General features: G+C 39.5%; 1 long non-coding RNA gene across 1 annotated transcript; it reads right to left on the reverse strand.

Annotated features, from left to right (window-relative positions):
- Positions 1-131: 131 nt before the first annotated feature.
- On the reverse strand, positions 132-21,920 carry LOC116664112. The gene is made up of 3 exons (XR_004320460.1): positions 20,229-21,920; positions 19,391-19,496; positions 132-262 (listed from the first exon to the last, which is right to left on the reverse strand). It is a non-coding gene; the product is annotated as an uncharacterized LOC116664112 (long non-coding RNA).
- Positions 21,921-26,948: the final 5,028 nt, after the last annotated feature.

Consider the following 26,948-nt stretch of genomic DNA (forward strand, 5'->3'; position numbering starts at 1 on the left):
TTTATGGAGGAAAACTTGTAAATCTGCATCTACAGAGAATGGATCTTCAGGTGGGTAAAAGCATGCGTTCAAAAGATATATATCCCAGCTGAAAAGCATCCTTGTGACAGATGAACACATATACGTAAGATCAGTCATTCCCAAGGGACACTTTAAGATTTAAAATGTGGACCAAGGTGCTTTCAGACTTACAGCAGCTTGTCACTCTCCAGTCTTGACCTCTCCCTGTGTGCTTAGCCAGGACAGCAAATCACCTTCATGCCTGAAGAACAGAAAAGCAGGTTAATGTTCCTCATTTCTCCACTCCTCTAGCGACAAAGTAGACTGAGCATCTTTACAGTGGGATAGGCTGAATATTTGGTTAAATTTATTAAAAAAATTCTCAGGGACATGTTCATGTAAAGTCAAAGTATTCTAAATACTTTTCAATGACTTTGATCACAACCTCAGCAGTTATTTGCTCTGTGTCATCCAGGACTATTAATGGAATCAAGCAAAGCACTGGAATTTCACAGTTTGATGATAATATTCCATGTAGTATATGTGCAAATACCTTCAACATTTCCAATTTTTAAAAGTTTAGATTTGAAACCAAACCAATTAATAATCTCTTTAATTACTATTTAAATATGCAGGTTTGGGTCATTCAGAGTTAGTTGCTTTTGATATTTAGCTGTCATATTTATAATTCAAACACATAAGGCTGAATTTTTTTTAAATTGAAGACAGTCAGTTACAATGTGTCAGTCTCTAGTGTACAGCACAATGTCCCAGTCATGCATATACATGCATATATTCATTTTCATATAAGGTTGAAATATTTACAATTCAAATGTATGAGGTTGATTTTGGGAGATATTTCAGTCCAAATTTCAGTCCACATGTGACTCACCAGTATAGTTTCTGTAAAAGAATTCAGGCAGATTTGTGCTCAGACTCCAGCTCTGGCATGTCTTACCTCTGTCACCTTGGGCAGGTAATGTGCCTCCTCTGAGACTCAGTTTCTTCCTCTGTAAGATGAGGATATACTATCTACCTCATGTGGTTATTTGAGGATTGTCAAAGCACAAATTCTCAAATCATTAAAAATGTAATGCTCATGTGAATAGATGATGAGTTAAGCTCCATTTAACTGATCATCAGAGTAACAGAGCAATTTGAAAATAAAAAATGTGAAGAACTAGAACTTAAGTCATCATTAAGTCATCAGTGGGACAGGCCTTGATGAAATGAGATTGCAAAGTAAGATATAAAACTGGTTAGTTTCCTAAAGGGAAATAAAACTATACAATGGAATACTACTCAGCCATAAAAACCGACAACATAATTCCATTTGCAGCAACATGGATGCTCCTGGAGAATGTCATTCTAAGTGAAGTAAGCCGGAAAGAGAAAGAAAAATACCATATGAGATCGCTCATATGTGGAATCTAAAAAACAAAAACAAAAACAAACAAACAAACAAAAACAAAGCGTAAATACAGGACAGAAATAGACTCACAGACTGTATACAGACTTGTGGTTGTCAGGGGGAGGGAGAGTGGGAAGGGATAGACTGGGATTTCAAAATTGTAGAATAGACTACACTGTATAGCACAGGGAAATATACACAAAATGTTATGATAACTCAGAAAAAAATGTGACAATGAGTGTGTATATGTCCATGAATGACTGGAAAATTGTGCTGAACACTGGAATTTGACACAACATTGTAAAATGATTATAAATCAATAAAAAAATGTTAAAAAAAAAAAAGAAACATTAGGACCAAAAAATAAATAAATAAATAAATAAAAATAAAAAAACAAAACTATAACCTTGGAGGTAAATTTCTCTATCAGAAAGCCAAAATATATCACCATCATGCCTTATAAATTTTCTACAGATCAGCCTCCAACTTTAAAGAGTCTTTAATCTGGCCCTTACTGAATTACTAGTCAAGGTTTTATTTCTCAGGAAAGTCAGATGGCATTTGGGTGGGCTTAATGGATCACACTTTTTTTTTTTTTGCCTTAATTTCTAAGTCTGGGGTAACTTTTCCTGAATGGGATCAAGTAAGATATATGTAAAAGAGCCTACTCCAGTGCTTTAGTCATAGTTAATGCTCACAGATCTTCCCTTTCCTTCTACACACCTGCATAGACTTATCCAGATGTTAGTTTTTAATGTCTAATTTATCAAAGTTTCACTGTGTTTGCTTGCTTTTTGTAACATTTTTGAAAGATTTGAAAACTTTCAGTAAATACTTTGGCACTATTGGTGTTTGGTGTTTTGTCTATTCTTTATTGGGAACTCACTGGGGAGAGTTTTTGTTACATTGATCAACTGATTTTTTTCCTTTCCTTTCCATGCCTAGGGAAGATGTACATCATTCTTAGGATCAGAGACAAGAATGAAATGAACCAGTTCGACCTATGTTTAAGGAATGGTCCACGTTTTTGCAAATTCAGTTCAAATTAAATAAGGCTGTTTATAAACAGATAATGTGGATAGTTGTGAGAAAAGCACGTTATCAGTTTGCTTTGGCGCCACGAGATCCAAATAAACACACACCCATTGCAAGATCATTCAGTTGCCAGGGGTTGTTTTGAACCTGAAGATAAAAAGCCTGAGGGGTGGATGGTGATGGTGATGCCCTGGGGAATAATACAATTTTAGTTTTACATAAATGTCATCTGATTATTTGAAAAGAAAAAAATTAATTCTATATTCAGGACTGAAGTTGGTAACATTGTGTTTTTAAGGTCTCCTTCCAGGTTTTGAGCTCTTAGAGGCAGTGACAAACTGTGTTTTCCAGAGAAGGAATCAAGATTGTGGAGCAGGAGGATGGGGAGCTCACCTCCCCCAACCAACACATCAAAAATACACCTACATGTGGAACAATTCTCACAGAAAACTTAACTGGAAACTGGCCAGACTCCTGTACAACCAGAGCTACAAGATCTCCACATAACTGGGTAGGACTGAAAAAGGCATAGGGCTGGTCCCCCTGCCCCTGAGAGGACCTGAAAGGTGCCCCCCACCCTGGGGGGGGGGGAGCAAGGAGGTTGAACCACAGTCTGGGCATCCTAGTTCTGGGGAACAGCAGGTAATAGCTAAGCCCTGGTGGACACTGGGAGAATTGCTGAGATGGCTAGAAGGGCTGGAGAAGCCCAGACCCTACTGAAGAATGGGTGCGTGCTGGCTTGCCAACATTTCAGGGCAGAGAGAGCCTTTAGACTGGCGGCTGCTGCCTGCTCCTCTCCCCAGTCTGAATCGGGCAGACACCCCAGCACTTCTCACTCCACCCCACAGCTTAGCATGAGATCTGGGCCAGCCGACCCTGGGAAAATACTTCGTAGTTATACCAAGAGACTGAGGGCTGGGGTGTGATCTGGGTGGGGTGGTGGCGCTCACTGGCAGTGTCTGCTTGGGTGATGCCCAGGAGCATGCCACAGTTAGTCTCCCAGCCTGCCCACTCCACACTGCAGTTTAGCACTGGATCTGGGGCAGACAGGTCCTGGGAGAAGTCTGCCAGAGGCAGCCAGATCTCTGGCGGCAGCTCAGCCGCCTCAATTCCTGCAACCACAATGCCCCAACCCCTAGTTCCCGCCTAGCGAATGCCCGGGCCCCACCTACTCCAAACCATAACCTGGCACTAGATCTGGAATGAACACAATAGAGGAAGGGACGTGACCTTGGGTTGCCTTCGAGTGCAGCTGAAGAGGTTTACACAGTCAGCACGTCAGAGCACTGTGAGTGCGTGGGCCTCATTTAATTTAGCAATCACCTCCTTTGGGGCAGGGCATGCACTCTAGGAGAACAGAGCCTGATTGACCCTCATGGCTCTATTCCTACAACTGGGGAGAAGACCCTGCCCCTGACAGGGCAGTGACAGCCACAGAACAGAGAGGAGGTCCCACCTCACACCCTACACAGGCTTTAGACCCTCCAACACCAACCACACCCTCTAGCAAGGGGATAACAGCCAGCACACCCTAAGGAAAGATGTGGCTGGCATCCATATCAAACCCAACCCTCTCACCAAAAATATTACACACAACCTACCAAAGGATAGAATTTATCTCAAGTATCTTTTCTGACCACAACAGTATGAAATTAGAAATCAACTACAGAAAGATAAATGGGAAAAGAATGAATACATGGAGACTAAACAACATGCTACTAGAAACCAGTGGGTCAATGATGGAATCAAAGATGATTTCAGAAAATACCTTGAGACAAACAAAATGAAAACACAACTGCACAAAATCTATGGAATACAGCAAAAGCAGTTCTAAAAGGGAAGGTCATAATGATATAGGCCTTCCTTAAGAAACAAGAAAGGTCTCAAATAAACAACGTAACCTGTTGCCTAAAAGAATTAGGAAAAGAAGAACAAAGCCCAAAGTCAACACAAGGAAGGAAATCATAAAGATCAGAGAGGAAATAAATAGAGATTTAAAACAATATAAACAAGAGTTAGTTTTTTGAAAAGATAAAAAAAAATTGACACACTTTTAGCCAGGCTCACCAAGAAACAAAGACCCAAATAAACAGTAAGAAAGGAGAGGAGAAATAACAACGAATACCACAGAGATTAAAAAAAAAAAATCATGAGAGCACTATGAAAAGTTACATCCCAAATAAACTGGACAATCTAGAAAAAAGTGGACAAATTTCTAGAAACATGTAGTCTGCCATGATTGAGTCAAGAAGTAATAGATAATTTGAACAGACTGATCCTTAGAAGTGAATTAGAATCTGTAATTTAAGAAAAATACTCCCTGCAAACAAAAGTCTAGGATCAGATGGCTTCACTGGGGCATCCTACCAAACACATAAAGAAGAACTTATATCTATCCTTCTCAAACTCTTCCAAAATAACTGAAAGAACACTACCAAATTCATCCTTCGAGGCCACCATTCCCCTGATACCAAATCCAAACAAAGACACCACAAAAAAAGAAAATTATAAGCCAATATCTTTGAAGTATACAGATGCAAAAATCCTTAAATTATTAGCAAACTGACTCTTAAATACATCAAAAAGATCATACACCATCACCAAGCTGGATTCATTCCAGGGTCACAATGGTTCAACATGCACAAATCAGTGTGATACACCACATTAACAAAAGGAAAAGACAAAAACCATGTGATCATCTCAACAGACACAAAAAAAGCATTTGAAAAAATTCAACATCCGTTCATGATAAAAACTCATCAAAGTGTATATAGAGGGAACAGGTCTCAACATAATAACGGCCATTTACAACAAGCCCACAACCAACATCAGACTCAATGGTGAAAAGCTGAAAGCCTTCTAAGTTCAGGAACAAGACAAGGACGCCCACTCTCACCACTTCTATTCAACACAGCATTGGATGTCCTAGCCACAGCAGTCAGACACGAAAAAGACACAAGGGGTACCCAGATTGGAAGGGAAGAGGTAGAACTCAGTATTTGATGATGACATAATACTCTACACAGAGAACCCTAAAGTCCCCACACAAGAAGTATTAGAACTAATACATGAATTCAGCAAGGTAGCAGGATACAAGGTTAATACACAGAAATCTGCTGCATTCTTTGCATTAATAATGAAATATCAGAAAGAGAAATTAAGGAGACAATCCCATTTACTATTGCATCAAAAAGAATAAAATAGCTAGGAGTAAACCTGCCTAAGGAGATAAAAGACCTGTATTCTGACAGCAATAAGACACTGATGAAAGACACTGAAGATGATACAAACAGGTGGAAAGATATACCATGTTCCTGGATTGGAAGAATCAATTTTTTTAAAATGACCATACTACCCAAGTCAATTTACAGATTCAGTGCAATCCTTATCAAAATATCAGTGGCATTTTTCACAGAACTAGAACAAATAATTTTAAAATTTGTATGGAAATGCAACACCTCTGAATAGCAAAAAAAAATCTTGTGAAAGAAGAATGGAGCTGGAGAAATCACTTATCCCTGACTTCAGGCCATAATACAAAGCTAGAATAATTAAAATAGACACATAGATCAATGGAACAGGATAGAGCGCCCTCAAATAAACCCATGCACTTGTGGTCAATTAATCTACAACAAAGAGGGCAAGAATATATAATGGAAAAAAGACAGATTCTTCAATAAGAAAGAAAACGTGGAAGTTGGACAGCTACATGTAAAAGAATGAAATTAGAACATTCTCTAACACCAAATACAAAAATAAACTCAAAATGTACGATTAGATACTATAAAACTCCTAGAGGGAAACAAAGGCATGTTTGCCATAAATTGCAGCAGTATTTTGGGGGGTCCATCTCCTAAAGGAAAGGAAATAAAAGCAAAAATAAACAAATGGGACCTAATCAAACTTAAAAGCTTTTGCACAGCAAAGGAAGCCATTGACAAAATGAAAAAACAACCTACTGAATGGGAGAAAATATTTGCAAATGAAATGACTGATAAGGGGTTAATATTCAACATACATAAACAGCTCATACAATTTAACATCAAAAAACCAAACAACCCAATCAAAAAATAGACTTTTTCCGAAGAAGACATATAGATGGCTAACAGGCACATGAAAAGATGCTCAGCATGGCTAATTGTTAGAGAAATGCCACTCAAAACCACAACAAGGTATCACCTCACACCAGTCAGAATGGCAATCATCAAAAAGCCTACAAATAATAAATGTTGGAGAAGGTGTGGAGAAAAGGGAACTTACACACTGTTGGTGGGATTGCAAATTGGTGCAGCCACTATGGAAAACAGTATGAAGTTTTCTTAAACTAAAATTAGAGCTACCTTATGATCCACTCTTGGGCATATATCCTGAAAAGATTAAAAACCCTAATTCGAAAAGATACATGGATCCCAAAGTTCATAGCATTATTTATAATAGTCAAGATATGGATGTAACCCAAGTGCCCATCAACAGACGATTGGTTTAAAATGTTCCATATGTATACAATGAAATATTACTCAGCCATAAGAAAGAATGAAATATTGCCATTTGCAGCAACATAGGTGGACCTAGAGAATATTATGCTTAGTCAAGTAAGATAAATATCATATGGTATCAATTATATTTGGAATCTAAAAAATATTACAAATGATAGTATATACAAAACAGAATAGACTCACAGACATAGAAAACAAGCTTTTACTAAACATTTACTAAAGGGGAAAGGGTGCGGGAGAAGGACGAATTAGGATATGGCATTAACAGTACAGGGTACTATGCGTAAAATATATAAGCACTGAGAATTTACTGTACAGCACAGGGAATTATACCCCGTATCTTAAAAAAAAAAGAAAAAGAAAAATCTCTAATGTAATCTGTAGAAAAAACCCTGGATCGCTATTCTGAATACCTGAAACTAGCACAGTATTGTAAATCAACTATACTTAAATAAAAATTTAAAAAATTTCAAAAAATAGAAATTGCATTTCCCACTTTAGACCTGCTGTTTCGGTCTCATGTATACACACCTATGAAAGAAACAAGGAAGGAGAGGGGTCAAGAAAGCAAGATAGAGAAGGAAAGGAATGGAGTGAAGGAGATTAGAGATTTCTATCTGGAAACTCTTTAACATGATATGACCGAAAAATCAATTTAATTCCTCAAAGGAAAAACAAATTAGAACGTATTTGAAAAGCGAGTAACAGAACCTCCTTGATAGTCAGTGTGAGATTAAGAAAATTTCATTGGAATGGGGGCCAGAAGCTCTGGCTTCTTGTGGCAGATAGGCTGCTGATTTGTGTGGGGCGAGGCGTGCCACCTACTTCCCCAGGCCCAAGGGTCCATCCCTCAGTTCAGAAACTGGGCAGCATGGTCTCGAAGACCCTTTCTCATTCAGCCATTCTGTGAGCTGTTTTCGCCAGTATCACCCATTATGCATTTGCAATTGTTTTTGATGGAGGGGTGAGAGAGAGAGAGAGAGAGAAAGACAGAAAGACAGACAGACAGACCTGCTATCTCCAGGTCTTTCTGAGCTCAACACAGGGGTGCTAAGCCCTAGAGTAGTGCTTTCGGCTGGGTCAGTTGAACTCCGTCAGTCTCTGGCTAATGATTTTCTAAGATCTGGCATCTCCTTTCCTCTCTGCCATTTTCATTATCAAAAGTTTAAGGAAATAAAGGTAAGAGACTCATACCCAGAAAGAAGAGGGCAACTTTAAAGTCCTCTCTACCTTGTCCCTGGTCTCAGAGGAGATTCACTGGGTCTCAGCTTCCTCAGAATTCAAGTTTAACAACAGAGCTTGAGCTGTTTCCTTCACAGTTATGTAGAACTTTTCAGTTTATGTATCAACTGAGACTTCTCAGTTTATGTATCGGTTTTATATTTACACAAACTGTATTCTTTGAGCCTTACAACAACCCTGTGAGGTGGTCAGAATGTTCATGTTAATCCCATTTTTTAGGGAGAGGAGATCAAGGCACAAAGGGGTTACGTGATTTGCCTGCTATCACACAAAAAGTAAAGAGCTAGAATTCACTGAGACCTCACACAAATCTACAGCTTCTTACCTGCAACTCCTCATTCTCACCAAGCTCTCGTAGACCTGGGATTTCCAAACAGTCTCTCATCCTCCTACAAAGGTCATTTGATTTCTCAAGGATACAGACTCAGGGAAGGAGTGCAAACAAATGTCAAAATGTTATGAAATGTTTATTTCAGGTGTTCTCTTTCCCTCCTGATGCAAATTAGCAAGATTTCCTCCCTTCCTTCCTTTCCCTTCCACACGACATGAAGTTAGATAGGAATGGGGTACAGACAGGGGAAATAAGCACGCCTCAACGCTATTTTTAAGTTACTAGAAAATACAACAAACCAGAAAGCCTTTCCTTCTGACTTTTATGGTAAGGAATTGCACGACTCTTAGTGTGTGCACAAAATGCCTCAAGATTGATATGATCAAATTACCTCATTTAAACAACTCAGTTATTATTCTACATTAAAAAATTAGACATAAAGTTTAATAGTGGAAGAAGCCAGAAAAGACGATGCCTTCTGGACTGTACTAGGCATTTGTGGGTCAGGGATCAGACAGTCATGTGGGGCCACAGTTTTCCAAGTTTTACATTAACATCTGGTCTTAAATGTCTGCAGTGTGCTCTCCTGCGTCACACTTCATTCCTCGGTGAGAAATCATAAACTTTTGCAATTCTCTAGCCTAAGTGTTTTGCCGAACTGCCTGGAAGCCAGAATTAAATGACCCATGTGTTTCAAAATGTTCATTGCAAAAGATCTGGAGGGCCTGGCTAGGCTGATCTGTAGGACTGAAGCTATGACTTAACCAAGAAAGGGGCCTATCTGTCCTCGGGTTTCAAAACTTCCTGGCAGATCCATTCCTGTAACTGGTGCAGAATGCAAATTAGCTTGGAGCTGAGTATGTAAATGTGCAGAGTTCACGAAACAATAATGATGAATTGGCCAAAAATTCCTGGCTATCTCAATTTGGATTCCCGTAAGGTTTATAAGGGTAAGTTTAAATTTTTAATAGACTACAGCCCTGCATTTTTACAAAAAAAATGTTATTGGACAAAGATGCACAGTGAAATGGTGATGAACTTACTCTGGACGTAAAGTAATGATCAAGGAGAAATACAGTCGTTTCATTCTTGTCACCAATGTTTCTCAGTTCCCTGTCTTCTTCTTAAGTAAATGTGAGCAGTGACTAGAGCGTTTCTTTGATGGTTGATGATTTTACTTCTGGCCCCCTTTCTGACTGTCCTCAGTGTACAGCACCGTATCCACGAGTAAATGTAAGAACGAACTGCAGGGACTGGACAGCAGTTACACTGACTCCAGCACATCCTCAGAAAAGGTTTTGAATCAAATTCCTGTTACTTTCTTGAGGTGATGACACTTTCATTAACTGATGATTGAAAAAGAATTAATTTGGGATGATGATTATGGGATTGAGGGAGATAATAAATTACTATCAATCAGGGGAGATAATAAATTACTATCAATCAGTTCAGTAAGGACACTGACCAATATGAATGGAACGGACAATTAACGACTGATGCCGGCCCACAGCTAATGGCGGCTGTCACTCAGTTCTATTCTGACCACATTCTGAGCCACATACGAAAACAACACCTATTTTTCTTTGTAATGTGCTGACTTGATCTGAACTAAATAAAACAAGATTTCTAAGCCAAATAATCCATAGATAACTATAGGGCAGGTCAAAATATTTTCTTGGTATTGCTATACTACCTAATAGTTTATGTTTTCTAAAGCTGTAATACAGTGTGTTTTGAACAACAGGAATCGTTTCTAACTGTACAACATTAATGACAGAATTTCCTCAGGTGTTGTGAATGGTCTCTTATCCATATGTATTAACGACACTACTGATCAAATATCTTTACAAATACAAAAATGTATAAATAATTCAGGAGTTTGGTAGCTCAGTTAGGTTTTTAGCAGTAGAAAAGACCACCGGAAGTACCTTCTTGATTGACAGGACTTTGTCAGAGGTTTACATATAGCTGACATCTAGCAGCATTTCATCATCTCAGATGAAATGTGCTAAAACACTTGGCACCACTGGGATAAGCACTGGGTGAGGGGAGATGAGAGTATGAGATAAGTAAGAAACACTTTCTCTTTCCTGCCCTTGAGGTTCTAATCTAGAATCTTTCTACTACACATTATACATACCCATAGTTCACTGACTCTAAGATGTCTTCATTTCAAAGTTGCACCATTCATTTATAGACTACTTAGAGTTGTAAACATGCCACAGCATGTAAGTCTTATTTCTAATTTCAGAGATATCAAAATAGGAAATAGAGTAAGTACTGGACTGTAGGAGGTTGAAGACAGGCTGGTGAAAAAATACTGCATATGGTGACTACTTTTTAAAAGACGTTTGAAGGGCATAATAGTTTCAATAGATATTAGGGGATAGGAAATATTTTTAACTTTTAGGAAAAAAGAAAAGAAATACAGTGATCTCTTTTGCAGCCAAGGGATGGGGAGAGCCTGTAGAGGCAGGAGCAAGGGGCGCTCTCTCGGGAACACTCCAGAGGATCCCTGATGCCAGAAGCAATGAGAGCATCATTACAATTGTCCTGAGCTGATGGACTTACCCTGCAGCCCACAGGGAAGACAAGTAACCTCCAGGGAAGTTCCCCAGGACCAACGGGGTCCGCCCAGTGCTGAGAGAGCATCACTTCCTTCTTAGAACCCTGCTGCGTGGAGTCCCTAGGATTCAATTGCTATCATTCTGGCAAGTTAACCTGATTAATTTACTTGTATCTTATTTTCTGCTGCTGCATCCTCACTATCTCATTTCAGAAAGAATGAGACAGTGACATATAGATGGAGTCTGGGCTCTGGGATCAATAGCCTGAGTTTAGCTCCACCTCCAGGCAAGTTTCTTAACCATCATTTTAAGCCTTACTTGTCTTACCCATCCGACTGGAATAGTAATCTTACCTACCCGTATGGCTCTTGTGAGGATTAGATGAAACAATGCTTATTGAAAAACACTTGTCATAGTGCCTGGCTCACGTGAGAAGCTGAGTAAATAAAAATACAAAACATCTAACTGTCCAGGGTTCAGGAGAGCAACCACAAGTTTATACTCTGGAGGGCTATATTTCACTTTCCCAAGAAAAGATTTAACAGCCCTTTGTTTTTGACATTTTTGACTCAGAGGGGCTAGATAAAGATGGATTGTTGGAGAGAAGGAGGGACTGTGAGGTTAGAGGAGAAGCCACAGTAACTGAATGCTGGGAAGATCTGAATTTCTCAGATTTGGGAGATGAAGGCTTTCTGTGGAATGGTAGATCCTAATCTCACTTGCCTCCCAGAACTCCAAGAGATAGCAGGCGGGGTGACACCTGGATGTCTGGGGTGTGATCAGCAACCACCAAGGCCTTCAGAACAATGGCCCCTGTTCCCTGTAGCTTGTCTGTGGCCATCTGAGAGCTGGGAGAGCCTGACACCAACAGTTCTGGCTTCTGGGACCAGGTAGACCTGAGTTTCTTAAAGAAGCCAAGGGAATGGGGTGGGGAGACTAGACATTCAGAGCCAGCCTAATTGGGTATAGAAAGATAAAAGGAAGTAACACCTCTTGCATCTTATGTCTGAAGCAAACCCATACCCACTGAATAACTCTCTGACTTGCTATTTGTACAGTAGGCATCACTATCAGCTCATTGTGAGGAGTTCTAGTGAGGTGTGTATATCCAGTCCAAGCTGCCTGGAGGGCTCTTGTGCTCTGTATCACCCCACCTTTTCCCCCAGCTCTACCTCTATCCCCACCACCAGGCTGAAATCAAGGATATCAGATTTCAATTCCCAAAGGCTATTTTTGGTTGCATACTGATTCTTATCAACTGCACTTACCCTTTACACGGGTCTTCTACCTGGTCCTCTGCAAGTGGTCTGGGGACTTTCTCACAAATAGCATCACAGAGCAGCCAGAGGCATTTACTTGCTTCTGGATGGGAAGGCTTCCCATAAAAAGGGGGGAAGAAGATGAGTAGAGTGTCTTCTCTGAATCTCTGAAGCCAGCTGGGTGGCTCCAAAGAGGAATTATGTTTCTCTGAGTAACAGTGATGACTGAGATACGACGGTAAAGTGGGCAGTTTATCTTGGACGTCCTCCACTCTGTGTGCTCTTCTCGCCACCTAACACCCCTTTCCCCATCCGTACGGCTCTTCTAAGTCTCTCAGTTATCTGCTAAGCTCCTGCAGAAGTGCTCCAGATGACACTTATGCATTCTAACAGGGGACTGTATACTTTCTACTTCATGCGTATATCCCTTTCAGAACAAGCCTACAGGTGGTAGTCAACCTCTGCTCAAGTGTCTCCAGTGATGCTGCGCTCCTGAGCTCAAGGCAGCCGGCTGCCTGATGGAAGAGCTCCATTGTGAGTCACCCCTTCTCCCGACCTGCGATCTGCTTCCCCAAAGTCATCACCCAGTGCCTGCTGCCACCCTTGGGGAAGAGGCTGAATCAGTGTTCCTTATAACAGTACCTCAAATATTTGAAAACAGATACTCTCCCCTCTGTCTGCCTCTCTTCTCTGAGTTACATAGCAGGTTCTATTGACTGCCTGTAGTCTTTAAAGTGTTTGGTAGTCTGATAGTGGGAATTGGAATCATCCATGATCTCTAAAATGTTTTCATCTTCCTTGAGAACCTGGTCCAGATCTGGGAGGGAATACTTTGAGGCTGACAAAATTTGGAAAAATAGAAACTGAGAAAAAGATGATAGTGGGAGAAGTGTCCAAAGACTGGCAAGCTGATACCCAAATAGTGAAGGAGGTTTCCCTAATATTAACACTAGTGTGGGGTAGTCCTGTATGTTCTTGGCATAAAAAAAAAAAAAAAAAAAAAGCTGATGAACAGGATCAAGATGGTGGAGAAGGAGAACATGGAGCTCATTCATCTTGCCTGACAAATACATCAAAAATACATCTACATGAGGAAGAATTCACATGGAAAACTAACTGGAAACTGGCTATACAAAGAAAGCTGCTGCTGGGAAAACCGCTAAGACAGAAGGTCTGGAGAAGCCTAGACTCTCCCTGTGAAGACTGCGTGAGTGCTGGCTTGCCAACAATCAGGGTGGAGAGAGCTTTGCACTGGCGGCTGCCACCTTACTGCACTCCCCAATCCAAGCAGGGTGAATACACCAGCCCTCCTCACTCCACGGCACAGCTTGGCATGACATCTGAGTCAGCCAAGCCTGGGGAGAAGATTTGGCCTAGCTGCTCAGGGACAGTCCAGGGGCGCCTGGCGTATGGTCCAGGTCGGGCAGTAGCGGCCATTGCCGGTGCTTGCTCAGGTGGTGCCAGAGAAAACACTGCAACCTGTATGCTGTAGTCCGTCTCCCAGCCAGAAAAAGCTCCAGCCCCTCCCACTCCACAGCAGAGTCTTACAACAGATCTGGGGCAAACACAGAGGGGAAGGGATGCAACCGTGGGCTGCATCTGAGTGGAGCCACAGATGCTGACATAGGCAGCAAATTGGTCCTCTGTGAGTGCACGGGCCTCACTTGCTTCAGCAATCAACTCCACTGAGGCAGGGCATACACTCAGAGGAATGGAACCTAATTAAGACCAACTCTTAAGGCTTCTACTCCAGTAACTGGGGAGCAGACCCTGCCTCTGACAGGGCAGTAACAGCCACAGAGCAGAGAGGAAGTCCTGTCTTACACCCTGCACCCCTGCACAGACTTTAGACCCTCCAACACCAACCACACATATACCCTATGAAGGTGATAATGGCCAGCACACCCTGAGGAAAGATGTGACTGGTGTCCATATCAAAACCAACCCTCTGTCCAAAGACATTGGTCACACACATCTACACAGGGACACTCCTACATAAAAATATCCTTTCAAGACCACAAAAGATAATAGTTTCTCTTAAATTCATAAAGACAGAGTAAGTTAAGTAAAATGAAAATGTAGAGAAACTACTCCTAATTAAAAGAGCAAGAAAAATTCCTTGAAAGAATAAATAATCAAACAGGGCTCATCAGTGTACCAGACACTAAGTTCAAAAAGGTGGTAATAAAAATGCTAACTGAATTAAGAAACAGTATCAGTAGAAAGGCAGATCACTATAACAAAGAACTAGAAACTACAAAGATGAACCACTAAGAAATAGATAATTCAATTTCTGAGATAAAAGCAATCTAGAAGCAATGAATAGCCACCTAAATGACTCAGAAGAATAAATAAGTGATCTGGAAGATAGAACAATGGAAATCATCCAATCAGAACAGCAGACAGAAAGACAAATGAAAAAAAAGTGAAAGCAACATATGAAATCTATGGGATAATATAAAACATGCCAACCTACACATGATAGGGGCTCCAGAAGGAGAAGAGAGACAGAAGGGGATCAAACATGTATTTGAAGAAATTATGGCTAAAACTTCCCCAACCTAAAGAAGACGACAGATATCCAAGTACAGGATAGGGGGTTCCAAACAAGATGAACCTGAACAGACCCACGTCAAGACACATCATAATTAAAATGGCGAAAGTTAAAGATAAGAGAGAATTCAGAAGGTAGCAAGAGAAAAACCAAGAGCCAGTTACAAGGGAACCCCCATAAGGTAACTAGCTGATTTCTCTGCAGAAACTTTGCAGGCCAAAAAGGCTGTGGAATGATATATTCAAAGTCTTGAAAAGGAGAAATCTGTAACTAGGAATCTCTATCCAGCAAGATTATCATTCAGAATAGAAGACAAGATAAAGAATTTCTGAGACAAGCAAATACTAAAAGAATTGAGCAATACCAAACCTACCCCCAAAAGAAATATTGAAGGGTCTTCTCTAAAAACAAAAGAAGCAAGATTCTACAAGAAAGGGAAAATCATAAGAAAGGCAAATATAAAGGATTGATGATCACTTAAATAATCCAGTACATAGGTTAAAAAACAAATAAAAACATTGTAAAAGTGATTATAACTACAACAAACAGTACAAGGATAAGCATAAAGATGTAAAATGGAACATCAAAATCACAAAATGTGGGGGAAGAGACTAAAAAATAGAGATCTTTTAGAATGTGTTTGAAATTAAATGATTATCAGTTTAAAGCAAGTAGATACAGTTATAGGTCAACATACATGAACCCCAGGGTAACCACAAATCTAAAGCCTACAAAAGATTTGTAAAAACCAAAAAGAAAGGAACTCAAGCATATGACAAAATAAAATCATCAAGCCAAAACATTAAAATCAAAAGAAGAAGAAATGAATGAAGAACCACCACCACCACCACCAAAAACCAAGAAAAACAAGGAATAAAATGGCAATAAGTACATACCTATTAATAATTATTTTACTGTCAATGGATTAAATGCTCTGATCAAAAGACACAGTGTGACTAACTGGAAAAAAAACAAGAATCTTCAATATGTGACCTGTAAGAGACTTGGATCAGAGCAAAAGATACACACTGACTGAAAGTGAGAGAGTGGAAAAAAAAATTTCCTGTAAATGGAAATGACAAGAAAGAATGGGTAGCAATACTCATATTCAATAAAATAGACTTTAAAACAAAGGCTATGAAAAAAGACAAAGAAGAACATTATTTAATGATAAAGGGAATTGATACAAGAGAGGATATTACATTCATTGACATATATGCACCCAATACAGGAGCACCTAAATATACAAAGCAAGTGCTAAGAGACATGAAGGGAGAAATCGACAATAATACAATAACAGTGGGAGATTTTTACATCCCACTGACATCAAAAGACATATCATCCAATTAGAAAATCAATAAGGCAACAGAGGTCCTAAATGACACAATAAACCAGTTGGACTTAATTGATAGCCACAGGACACTACATTCATAAAAAACAGAATACACATTCTTTTCAAGTGCATGTGGAATGTTCTCTAGGATAGACCACATACTAGGATACAAACAAGCCTCCACAAATTTATGACAATAAAAATTATTTCAAGCATCTTTTCTGACCACAACAGTATGTAACTAGAAATCAACTACAGAAAGAAAATTAGGAAGAGAATGAACATACGAACATTACAAACCTACTACAAAAAACCCAGTGGGTAATGATGAAATTAAAGAAGAAATCAGAAAATATCTTGAGACAAAAATGAAAACACAACTTTACAAAATCTGTAAATTTTGTGTAGCAAAAGCAGTTCTAAGAAAGAAATTCATAGAAATAAAAGCCTTCCTCAAGAAATAAGTAAAATCTCAAATAAACAATGTAACCTATCACCTAAAAGAATTAGAAAAAGAAGACCAAACAAAGCCCATAGTCAGCAGAAGGAACGAAATAATACAGATCAGAGAGGAAATAAATAAACAGAAGTTAAAATAATGATAGAAAAGATCACTAAAACCAAAAGTTGGTTTTTTGAAACGATAAACAAAATCAACAAATCTCTACCCAGGATTACCAAGAAGAAAAGATGAGGACTCAAATAAATAAGAAATAAAAGAGAAGAAATATCAACCAACACCACAGAAAAACAAAAAAAAACATAAGATAACACTGTGAACAGTTATGTGCTAAGAAATTGGACAACTGAAAAGAAATGGACAAGTTTCCAGAAACACACAGCCTGCCAAGAGTGATTCAAGAAGAAACAGGTATCTTGAATAGACCAAACAATAGAGGTAGGATAGAATCTGTAATATAATCCTCCCTGCAAACAAAAGGACCGGACAGCTTCATTGGGGAGTTCTACCAAACAAATAATGAAGAACTTATACCTATCCTTCTCAAACTATTCCCCCAAAATGAAGGAACATCCCTAAATTTATTCTTTGAGGCTACCATCACTCTGATACCAAAACCAGACAAAGACACTACCAAAAAAGAAAATTACAGGCCAGTATCTTTGATGAATATAGCTGTAAAAATCTTCAACAAAGTATTAGCAAGCCAAATCCAATAATACATAAAAAGGATCATACAACATGATCAAGCTGAATTCATTCCAGGGTCATAAGGATGGTTCAACATACACAAATTGATCAATGTAATACACCACATTACCAAAAGAAAAGACAAAAACCACATGACAATTTCAATAGACACAGAAAAAGCATTTGACAAAATTCAATATCTATTTAAGATAAAAACTCTCATTAAAGTAGATATGGTATAGAGGGACCATATCTCAACATAATAAAGGTCATTCATGACAAACCCATATCATACTCAATGGTGAAAAGCTGAAAATATTCCCAGTAAATGAGAATGAGACAAGAATGCCCACTCTCACCACTTCTATTCAGTATAGTATTGTAAGTCCTAGCCACAGCATTGGGCAGAAAAAGAAACAAAAGGGATCCAGATTGGAAGAGATGACATAATAAAACTGTCACTATTTGCAGATGATATGATATTTTGTATAGAGAACCCTAAAGTCTTCACACAAAAACTATTAGAACTAATAAATGGCTTCAGCAAGGTAGCAGGATACAAGGTTAATATACAGAAATTTGTTGCATTTCTTTACACCAATAACAAAATACCAGAAAGTAAAAAATAATCTCATTTAAAATCCTGTCAAAAAAATAAAATACTCAGTGATAAACTTAACCAAGGAAGTGAAGTACCTGTATGCTGAAAACTATAAAACTTTGATAAAGGAAACTGAATATTATTCAAAGAAATGGAAAAATATCCCATGGTCTTGGATTAGAAGAATTCATATTATTAGAATGACCATACTACCCAAAGCAATCTACAGATTTAATGCGATCTCTATCAAAATACCCATGACATTTTTCACAGAACTAGAATAATCTTAAAATTTATGTGGAACCACAAAAGAGCTCGAATTGACAAAGCAATTATTAGGAAAAAAGAACAAAGATGGAGGTGTAATCCTTTGAAACTTCAGACTATACTACAAAGCTACATTAATCAGAACAGCATGGTACTGGCACAAAAACAAGACATATAGATCAATGGACAGAATAGAGAGCCCATAAATAAACCCACACACCTAAATTCAATTATTCTATGACAAAGGAGGCAAGAATATACAAGGGAGAAAAGACAGTCCCTTCAAGTCATGCTGGGAAAGCTGGACAGCTTTATGTAAATCAATGAAATTAGAACACTCCCTCACACTATGTACAAAAATAAACTCAAAATGCCTTAAAGACCTAAATTTAAGACATGATATCATAAAACTCCTAGAAGAGAACACATGCATACCATTCTTTGCTATAAATCGTAGCAGTATTTTCTTAGATCAGTCTCCCAAGGCCAAAGAAATAAAAGCAAAAATAAACAAATGGGACCTAATCAGACTTAAGAGCTTTTGTATAGCAAAGGAAACCATCAGCAAAACAAAAAGAATGGGATAAAGTATTTGCAAACAATGAGCCCTAAGCGGTTAATAGCCAAAAGATACAAACAGCTCATACAACTCAATATCAAAAAAAAAAAAAAAAAAAAAAAAAAGACCACAAAATGGACAGAAGACCTAAATAGACATTTTCCTAAATAAGACATACAGACGGCTAACAGGTACAAGAAAAGATGCTCAAAATTGCTAATTATTAGAGAAATGCCAATTAAAACCACAATGACCTGGTCAGAATGGCTATCATAAAAATGCCTACAAACAATAACTGCTGGAAAGGGTATGGGACAGACTGAGCTGTGGGAAACAAGTGAAAAAGCATGTGTACTACGGACAGTCTGGCTTCCTGGGAACAGGAAGGGAGGGCGAAGGCTTAGCTTTTGGTCACAAGCACGCACATTTCTCATTAAGACTCTCCATTTTATCTGATTGCCTGATATATCCAGTACTCAATAATTCTTAGCTTTAAAATCTTTTTCTCAACTTCCAATCTATGAGTCAATATAAAGAAGCAAAGAGAAGGTTATTTTCTGTTATTTTCCTTAAAAGTTATCTTACCTGCTTTTGTTTCTGCAGGAGGAAGTCGGCACCTGCCTTGAGCTAACACCAGGCATGTGTCAATTTTCCATGGAGCTCTGCTTTGGGGGTTCTTCAGACACACATACTGGAATCAATCACAGTAAATTCTATATGCAGGTTGCTTTTCCCAATATTGCTTTGTAAATTCTTCAGCATTCATACTAAATTTTCTACAGCCATTAAAGTTTTCTTCAGCCAGGTCAGTCAGAAGAGGTTGCCAGATTTTTGAGTATGTACCAGAGATCCAAAGGGTTAAAGTATTTGGTCACTTTTGTTACTAGTGTCCAGTTTCTGGTGCTGATCACTACAGACAAATCTGCCATACTTCATGTCTCAGGATGCTAGATTTTTGCTTTAAACGTGATCATAGGTGGTCTGAATGGATGCATAGTCTGTTAGAAAGTTGATTTTGACACATAGAGTGTATCTTTATCACAGGAGGATTTCTAAGAACAAAACACCTATTCCATGCCAAGAAATTAGCCTCACTAACCTGGCAATTACAAAATATTTCCTACAGCATTTCTTTACATTCCTTCATTCACTTCGTGCTGGCTACCATTTTTAAGCCAGCACTACTGCCTTTTGCCTCTTTCTCCACACAATCAAATGGGAGATGTGGAGATGTTTAGCAAGTCACAATGGTAAGTTATTTATTCTATGATTCCCCCAGGTCTACTTTATTAAGTATGGCCTCCTCAACCCAGAACCGCAGTGTCCTTGTAACAAGAAACGTTTTGGTTAGAAGATAAGCAACAGCTACTAATCTCAGTGAAGTGGTTGTCCCCATCTCTGCTTTTACACCTTTTATACATACCTGTAGAATCCACTTACTACAGCTGTGCTGATTATGTATTTATAAGCTTGTTTGCTCCTCTTGACAAAGAAGTCCTGTGGGAAAGGGTCCATGTCTTATTTGCCTTCGAATTTCCAGTGCACTGCCCAGTTCCTGGCAGACAATTTATTGTCACAATAGCTGCCAAATGAATGAATGGACATGATTCAGGCTTGTTCAAATAAAAGTTCTGTTCTGGGCAAGGCACTGACGTGGTCTTTTTGGCAACATTAGACTTGGAGGACACAACTCCCATTTAACCACACATGCAGTGTGTTGACCACATCCTGAGGATAAATTCTATAGTTTCACTGCTTTAATCATTCGTCTGGGTCAATATCCGGCATGGAGTCAAATCCCATAAGACTTACTGAGCCCTTAAAAATACCTCATCAACTGAAACCCACACATGGAAGATCAATTTAAATGTACTGTAATCTTTTGGGCTTTAGGCAGTGTTTCCTCTCTGACTAATAAAGTATTTTTCCTTGGACTTGACTATTTATATGTACATTTTTCCCAACCTTGGTTGTTTTACTTGTTTATATTTTATCATCGTTTGTTGTACCTAATCATATTGCAAGCTACTTGGAGTCCCTTGGGAAATGAGGCAGGATATGACTAAAGAAACAAAGAGACACTGCTTTGTTATAGGTAGGTGGCCAGTATTCAAATCAGAGACTTTTGGGGAAGGCAGATGGAAGTCTTCTCTCTTCCACTGGTCCATTTCATGATCATAAATGCAGGTCAGTTCATTCACATTGCTGTTTGCTTCTGTTAGTTGATGTGGATAGTTGAGAATCATACCTTCATAAATAGTGACTGGAAGGCTTTTTTTTTTTTTTTTTTTTTTTCAGAACATGACTGAGTCATGGCAATAAAGAGAACTACAGTCATGTCTCTTCAGCAGCTCTCTCCAGCCCCAAAAGCACTGCAAGCATCCTGTTCTTCAGGTCCTTTGGGACAGGATGCCTCATAAGGACATTCTTGCTACTTCTTGGCAAATCAATTAAAAAAGCAACAGGCTGCATATCCAGGATCTATGGGGAATACAAAGGAAGCATAAAATGCAGTCTAGACCCCAGGGGACTTCAGGACAACAGGGAACAGAGCTTGACACATGGCATATGAGAGGAATAGAAACACCCCTGCACTTGGGATCAGAATACGTAGGTTCCTGCCTAGGCCATGAGACCATGATCATTTTACCTAATTTTTCAGACTTCATTCCCTTGCTTGTCAAGTAGAGCTGATAGCAGGGCTGTAGTCACGATTAAATAAGAGAGTGAACATCAAAGAAGTTTACAGTTTGCAAAATAATATATCAGGACTATATATTATAATAACATGTATAACATTTACACATTTAATATAGAATGATGCATCTGAAAGAAATTTGGAGGCATACAGACATATGGATTCGTATGTCCTTACTAGCTATCTGGTTTGGGGCAAGGTACTTGACCCCTGTGAGTCTCAGTTTCTTCCTCTGTACAATGGGTATATTGATCCCCTCATTGAAGAGTTCTTGGAAATACTGGTGGTAATGTATGAAAAGCATAAAACAGAATTGCCAGCACACGGTATACACTGAATAAATGAAAGCTTACATTTCACAATTACAGCAGCATAACAGCAGATTTATTTCTAGGCTTTCTATTCTGTTCAATTGACTCATATGTCTATTTTTTGTGTCAATACCACACTATTTTAATTACTGTAGCTTTATACTATTATCTGAAGTCTGGGAGTTATGCCTCCAACTTTGTTCTTTTTCTTCACCATTGCTTTGGTAATTCTGGGTCTTTTGCGATTTCGTATAAGTTTTAGGATTATTTGTTCTAGTTCTGTGAAAAATGTCCTGGATAATTTGATAGGAATCACATTGAATCTGTAGATTGCTTTGGGTAGCATGGCCATTTTACCATTATTAATTCTTTCAATCCAAGAGCATGGGATATATTTCCATTCCTTTAAGTCATCTTTAATTTCCTTAATCAACTTTTATAGTTTTCCACATGTAAGTCTTTCACCTCCTTGGTCAGGTTTATTCCTAAGTATCTTTTTTTGGGATGCAATTTTAAAACGGCTTTTTTTTTTTTTTTTACTTTCCTTTTCTGATATTTCATGGTTACTGTAAAGAAATGTAACAGGTTTCTGTATGTTAATCTTGTACCCTGTTATCTTGCTGAATTTGCTTGTCAGCTCTAGCAGTTTTGTGTGGAGTCTTTAGGGTTTTCTCTATATAGCATCATGTCATCTGCATATAGTGACATTTTCACCTCCTCCCTTCCAATTTGGATCCCTTTTATTTCTTTTTCTTGTCTGATTGCTATGACTAGGACTTCCAATACTGTGTTAAATAGAAGCAGTGAGAGACAGCATCCTTGTCTTTTTCCGGGAAGGCTGTCACCTCTTTACCGTTGAGTTACATTGGCTATGGGTTTGTCATAGACAGTTTTCATTATGTTGAGATATGTTCCCTCTATACTCACTTTGGTAAGAGTTTTTATCATGAATGGATGCTGAATTTTATCAAATGCTTTTTCTGCATCTACTGATATGATCGTGTGGTTTTTGTCCTGACTTTTGTTGATATGGTACATCACATTGATTGATTTGTGTATGTTGAAACATCCTTGTGTCTCTGGGATGAATCCAGCTTGATCATAGTGTATGATCGTTTTTATGTGCTGTTGGATACAGTTTGCTAAGATTTTGTGGAGAATTTTGCATCCATATTCATCATTTACCTATAGTCAATTAATTTTCTACAAAGGAGGCAATAATATATATACAGTGGAGAAAAGACAGTCTCTTCCACAGTGGTATTTGGAAAGTTGGACAGCTGCATGTAAATCAATGAAGTTAGAACACACTCACATCATACATAAAAATAAACTCAAAATGGCTTAAAGGCTTAAACATAAGACAGGACACCATAAATCTCCTAGAAGAGAACATAGGCAAAACATTCTCTGACATAAATCGTAGCAATGCTTTCCTAGGTCAGTCTCCCAAGGCAATAGAAATGAAAGCAAAAATAAACAAGTGGGATCTAATTAAACTTATAAGTTTTTGCACAGCAAAGGAAACTATAAACAAAATGAAAAGACAACTTACTGATTGGGAGAAAATACTTCAAACGATGCGACTGACAAAGGCTTAATTTCCAAAATATACAAACAGCTCATACAACTCAATATAAAAAAATAAAGAACCCAATCAAAAAGTGGGCAGAAGACCTAAATAGACATTTTTCCAGTGAAGACATACAAATGGCCAACAGGCACACGAATAAATGCTCAATATCGCTAATTATCAGAGAAAACCAAAATCAAAACTACAATGATATATCACCTCACACCAGCCCAAATGGCCATCATTAAAGAGTCCACAAACAAGAAATGCTAGAGAGGATGTGGATAAAAAGGAACCCTCCTACACTGTTGGTAGGAATGTAATTCGGTGCCGCCACTATGGAGAACAGTATGGAAAATACTAAAAATAGAGTTACCATCTGATCCAGCAGTCCCACTTCTGGGCATATATCCAGAGGAAACTAATTTGAAAGGATACATGCACCCCAATGTTCACAGCGACACTGTTTATAATAGCCAAGACACGGAAGCACCCTAAATGTCCACTGACAGATGACTGGATAAAGAAATTGTGGTATATGTAGACTCAGGCATAAAAAAGAATGAAGTAACGCCATTTGCAGCAACATGGATGGACCTAGAGATTATCATACTGAGTGAAGTTAAGCCAGAAAGAGAAAGACAAATGTCATATGATATCACTTATATGTGGAATCTAAAAAAATAACACAAATGAACTTATTTACGAAATGGAAACAGATTCACAGACACAGAATGCAAACTTATGGCTACCAAAGGGGAAAGAGGGGGAGGGATAAATTGGGAGTTCGGGATTTGCAGACGCTAACTGCTATATATAAAATAAATAAAAAGGTCCTACTGTACAGCATAGGGAACCATATTCAGTATCTTATAATAATCTATAATAAGTAAGAATATGAAAAAGAATATACATATGTATAACTGAATCACTATGCTGTACAACAGAAACTAACACAACATTGTAAATCACTATACTTCAATTTTAAAAAAAACAGAAATTATGTATAATTTGGTGCTGAATCATTTGCCTACAGTCTGTGAGTAGTGTAGGAGTTCACAGAAGAGGCATGCCAATGGCATTTGGGGTCTTATTAAAAAGGCTTTATGGAAGAAGGAAGATTTGAGATCAGCCTAAAAAGGGGCGCAAGCTCTGCTTAGGTAGAATGAAGCAGTGTTTACCCAGGTTAGTCCCCTGGGCGAAGACAGGGTAGCCCAGTCAGGATCACACTTGCCTTCTTCTTGGACCATCTGTAGCACCCCACATGGGAGCTGGGGGTTTATTTATACATTTACCAGCCCCCCTGTGAATTCCTGGAAGAAAGGGAACACATCATTTTCATCTTTATAGTCCTTAAAAGTAGTGATTGTCAATCCTGCATTCTCAATCCCATGCGTATCACCTGAGGAGATTCTGCAAATACCCATGCTGGGGCCTCATGCCAGACCCATTAAATAAGAATCTCAGAGAACATCTCAAATCTCAGAGGATATTTTTGGTGTTTTTTTCAAAGCCTCCCAGGCCTTTATAACATGGTTAAGAACCATTGCTTTAAAGCATCAATCACACATGTATAAATGCATGTTCAATTGGTGAGATGGTCATGCGGGATGGAATACGGCAGAAAGCACCCTGGGCTGGGATTAGGGGTTGCAGACTCCAGCTGCAGCTCTACCCGAACTGCTGGTCGAGTTCTTTGGCCTCTGCGGGCCCCGTATTCTCATCTGCCAGACAATGAGGCTGGACTCGGCGTCTCCTCAGGTCTTGATGGTCTATAAGGTAGCCAAGCACGCACTGTCTAGTTTGGGGAGCCAGGTTTGGTGGTGGGATTATGGGGGTCTCCGTTTGCTTTCCTCACAAGTACACTTCTCTCCTCCCCCTGCCAGCCCCATCCAAAGGTGCATCAGAGGCCCTCACGGAGGACATTCGCAGCTGGGTTCTCCTCTTTTCCTGAGAAACTCCATAACATCGTCAATCTGGGTTTGTTTTCTTTTTAATGAAGGAGATGTGCTCCTTTTATTGGAAACACCTTGTGGAAGGAGGCAGGGCTTCTGCCTGCAGGCTGGCAGCTGAGGGCAGAGCTGCCAGCTGCACCCCACCTGTCCCCATGGCCAAGACCAACACAGCCCCAAATACTTTCCATATGCAAACCTTTGTGAAGTCTCCTGTAGACACATGGCAGATTGGGCCCCAGTTGCTCTTTCTGGCCTAGGGGAATCAAGGCAAGTATGGTTCCCTACAGGCAAAAAGTAAGTAAGTGCCCCCTTCTTGTCTTCATCGTGGACCCTCTCCCATGGACCAGGCACGGCTCGAGCCCATCAAGTGGTCGAAAACTTCAGTCTTGAAAATCACTGTGCACTTGAACCGGCACCTGATGCTTCTTAAAGGGCAGACATCCATTTTCACTCTTACTAAACCACAGAGGGGGCTGGAGATTAGAGGAACGGTAGTACACACATCGGGGACGTCATCTGGCATCCTAGCTCCTCAGTCTGAACTTAGGACCAGGGTTGGAGCACAGACAGGGCCTGAAGTGACTTTCAAAGAGCCACACGGGGTGAAGCAGAGAGCCCGGCTGGCTTGCCTCATGTTTCCGAGAGTTTTGAGAGGGGCATTTGGCCAGTTGGTGCATGATGGCAGGGGTTATTCTGAGAATAGTGTGTCCCCACAAATCAGTAGACCCAGCATCCTCTAGAGAACAGTCCCTAACATGCTGCCCTTCTAGTGACTTGGAAATAGTATTTCCTGCTAGAGACCCAATTTGAGCTTCAGCTCATCAAGATGCTGGGGAATGAGCTCAGGCTCTGGAACCTGAACAGTCACATTCTTCCTAAATCAGTTAGTTGCTTCTCTATCTTACCCTGGCCATTTAATATCCTTATAACCTCAGCTTCCTAATCTGCAAAATGGGAAGAATGGTAACCACTGCAGGGGTTTCTGCAAGGATTAGCATACATATTTAAGTAGTGGAATGGGCTCTGAAGCCAGGTGCCTGAGTTCGAACCCCTCTACCACATTCCGGCTCTGTGGACTTGAGCAAGTTAATTATTACTCTCTCTGCCTCAATTTTCTTACCTGTAAGATGGTGATGGTAAAAATAGGACCTACTATTTGTGATGTTGTGGTGAGGATTAAATGAGTTAATATTACTAAAGCTCCTGGAATAGCGGCTGGTACAGACTCAGCACACAGGAACAGGAAGTGGGAACATTCTCTATGCACTGTAGCCCTCCACACAGTGGCCAGCACACTGGACATGCCCAAAGGCTGCTGGTTATTATGACTACAAGGACTGTCATTCACTCAGCTGAGGGAAGGGACATCTGTCCTCACCTCTCATTTCCTTCCCTTTGACCCCGTGGTAGGATTCAGATGTGAGTCCCCTGAGGTGCTATCCTGCCCTGCGGGAAGAGGAGAAGGGGTTGTGGAGCCAAGGGAATGGAACACAGAAGTCAGGCTAGCAGCCCAGGCCCAGAATCAACTGATCTTTCCACAGGAAGAGGAGAAACCACAGCAGCTCTCACTTTCCCTGGGCTCTTGCTGAATCATGCTGAATCACCC

Source organism: Camelus ferus, chromosome 6 (assembly GCF_009834535.1).
Source record: "Camelus ferus isolate YT-003-E chromosome 6, BCGSAC_Cfer_1.0, whole genome shotgun sequence".
NCBI classification, from domain to species: Eukaryota; Metazoa; Chordata; class Mammalia; order Artiodactyla; family Camelidae; genus Camelus; species Camelus ferus.